The sequence below is a fragment of the Saccostrea cucullata genome, unplaced genomic scaffold (assembly GCF_032062105.1).
Source record: "Saccostrea cucullata isolate Sc308-1 unplaced genomic scaffold, CSIRO_AGI_Scuc_v1 ctg20968, whole genome shotgun sequence".
Classification (NCBI taxonomy): Eukaryota; Metazoa; Mollusca; class Bivalvia; order Ostreida; family Ostreidae; genus Saccostrea; species Saccostrea cuccullata.
Genome location: NW_026936015.1, coordinates 1 through 3,235, shown reverse-complemented (window position 1 = coordinate 3,235; position 3,235 = coordinate 1). Strand labels below are relative to the sequence as shown.

The 3,235-nt window shown below is 28.7% G+C and overlaps 1 long non-coding RNA gene across 1 annotated transcript; it reads left to right on the top strand.

The window, feature by feature from the left end:
- Positions 1–1,797: 1,797 nt before the first annotated feature.
- LOC134244560 (uncharacterized) lies at positions 1,798–3,148 on the top strand. The gene is made up of 3 exons (XR_009987248.1): positions 1,798–1,860; positions 2,018–2,084; positions 3,119–3,148. It is a non-coding gene; the product is annotated as an uncharacterized LOC134244560 (long non-coding RNA).
- The last annotated feature ends 87 nt before the right edge of the window (positions 3,149–3,235 follow it).

The window sequence follows — 3,235 nt, the reverse complement described above, 5'->3', positions numbered from 1 at the left end:
CATTTATACAAATTTTAATTTTATTCTTAATGCTTAGGAAAAGTGGCAATCTTGTTTAGTATTAATGAAAAATCTTAAAACTACATTGTATAGTCTTTCTGGATATTTGTATAACTCGTCGAATATTGCCGCGTCCTTATTTCAAAAGAATTGGCAGAGGGATGAACGTGGAGGGCCAATAAAAAATTCCCTTTTTAACTTACGTGTTTTTATTGAGCAAAAATCCCCCTTCTTTGAAATGGAATGTTTCCCAAATAAATTTTTCTTCTTTTTTTTTAAAAATTTGATCGTTTAAAACAAAGCAGATGGAAAAAAATCCCGTGTTTCAGAAAAATACTATGCAGTTTTAAAATCCCTGGGTAATCCATACATGTAGCTTAAATACTTTCATTTTTATAATAATTTTAAACTTCCGAAGACAATAGAAAACATATAAAAAAATGGGGGGGTATATAAAATTGCATGTATCATTAGAAAGCAGGGTGTATTGTCATTTGATAAAATGTAATTTAAATTACACTTTACTAAATGTTAAATTCCACTTTTAGTGTATGTCATGAATCCAATATTTTTAGTTAAAATATTTTTTCTTAAAAAAATATTTTTCTCAATAATATAAGAGAACATTATTGTATTAAAAATGAACAAAGAAGATATTTAATTCTAAAAATGTAGCATATATTATGAAACTCCCTGTATATGCATATTTCTTGTATTAAAAAATTAAAGAAATTTTCACATAATCAAGAAGACAATATCACTAAGTGATGGCATCAGTGAGATTGAATTTGACCGTTTTATACTAATATTAGAGGCAAGCTCAGGACAAGGTCATTACCTTTTTCCTGGATATTAAGAATACAATAATTACTGTTGCCAATTATGCGATCCCTTCTTTTTTTCAAAAGATTGAATGTTTTTTTTTTTCAATTAAAAGATACTACCATAAAGGGCCATAAGATAATATAACCAAAATGACATAAATAATGTAACTAAAAAGGATATTTGCTAATCCGAATTTTCTTTTCTTTTTTTAAAAAGGATATATTAGTTATTTTTATATGCTTCTTACATTTAAATTTTTCTCATTTTCACATATTGTAAAGTTGTTACATAAAGAAAGAAAATAAAACATTTTTTTTTTTAAATGTCACCATATTTTCACTAATACTTAAAAATTCCCATTAAAACAGGGTGTGGCCGTTCATTTAAACAACTTGAATTCCCCTACACAAGGATCGTTTGTGGTTAGTTTGGTTGAAATCAGCCATGTGGTTCTGGAGAAGAAGTCAAAATGTTAAGATTTACAAACAACACCGAATGTGACGCACGACAGAAAAAAAAATGTGATTAAAAAATCATTTCTCAACAGCGTAGAACAACATACAAAAAATCAATATTTCGTTGAACTATCAGGTCACTTGGGTAAATAAAAACCATGATGGGGTGGTAAAGAAAATTTACCCTGGAGCCGATGTTTTTTTTTTTTTGTTCTTTATTTAAATTGGTAAAAAACAATATCGTCAAAAACTTGTACATGGGCTATAACATGGCATGCACACTGCATATACATGTATTACAGACGGAACTAAAAGCCTCTTTGTATGACACACCTCTTTAAAATTGTTTCAGTTTGCTCATTTGCATCGGAATCGCCCATACCTTAGCCTTAACTAACAATCATTGTAATAGACGGAATGAATTATAATGTTCATAATAAGTTATCTATTATATTTTTTTGTACTTCATCCTTATAAATCTCTTTTAAAATGTGGTATTTGGTTATCGCCTTGTTCTTTGGGGGCCACTGTTAGTGTCTTTGGACAACGACAACAAATCTCCGGGATACCATGTGTAAAAGTAATAAAAAAGGCTTGATTTCCTGTTATAGTCCCGTTGTCAACATGTGCAGAAACAAATGACCTATAAAATGACTTATTCACTAAGTTTTATCTTTTATAAGTTTCATATTGTGTAATTTTTTTATGATAATGAGGTACCGTTTATAATTTTATAGATTTTGGGTCAATCTACGTGTCCACGTGGTCAGCGCTGTGTGAATAATTTTTGTCGGTCGGAAGATGGTAATTTAAAATAATCGTGCAATGGTCGATTGCCTCCTTGCAAATGGACTTTGCTACTTGAAAACGCATTCAAATATTTTTTTCATGGTAAGATCAGGAAAATGATTGTAAAAACAATTTCGAAGATTCGTGACAAAAAAAAATTTTGCATCAAAAAATTCTCAACGTGTATTCGTTGAAAAAGAGCAAAAATTTTAGCTATTTTTTTTTTTTTTAAAATTTATTTAAAAACCAGAAAAACAGTTGTTACATCTTTCAATACTGAAAGCTTATATTTACTTAGCGTTCCAAAATGTAAAATATTTAAACACACTCTTCAGTAAAAACTTAATTTTTTTGACAATCCTAGGCTCCAGATTCAAAATATCACTTGAGAATACACATGCATTGCTCTTTATATCTAATTTGTTTTATAAAAATAATCTTCCTCCTTCGGAATAAGCATACTTTTAATATGCACAATCACAGCTAAAGGCATTGGGATCTCATGCCTTGTGATAAAATATTATTTAGTCAGTTATTTAAAAAATGTACTTATCTTTAATTGTTCGCTAAATTAACAATTACAAGTATAAGAATCTTTTGATTATAAACAACCTTTACCTGAGACAGTCCAAGAAGTAGACAATGCTTTCTTAGTACAATGGATGAGAAAAAGTTCTGAGAGAATACATTATGAACACAATATGGTAAATGTTTTAAATAGGGATAGGCCTAAAAGTATTTGTGAGAAAAAGAACAATTGTTGGGCCTAAAGGCCCTCTGATAGTCCTTTCCTCACAGAATGGACGTTTTTGGCCGGGAAACCCTTTTCGTAAAACAAAACATCTAATATTACACCTACAAAATTTTTGCTCCTACTTGTTTATAGGAGCAAAAATAATGTTGTGGAAGTTTTTTTGGAAAGAAATATTTTTTTAGGGATAAAATATTTGTTAACCAATGATGCTTTATTTTCAATAATTACCAACGACTTATTACCTTTGTAGTTGTTCTAATACAATGTTTAATGTAGTTTTTTTTTTCAATTTTAGGAGATCAACAATTTTGCTCCTGGGTTCTTCTTTTTAAATTCATACTAATTTCTAATATTTGAGAAAAATTAAAAAAAAAACAGTAAAGAAAATTTACTAAATGCTGGTGTTTTTAAA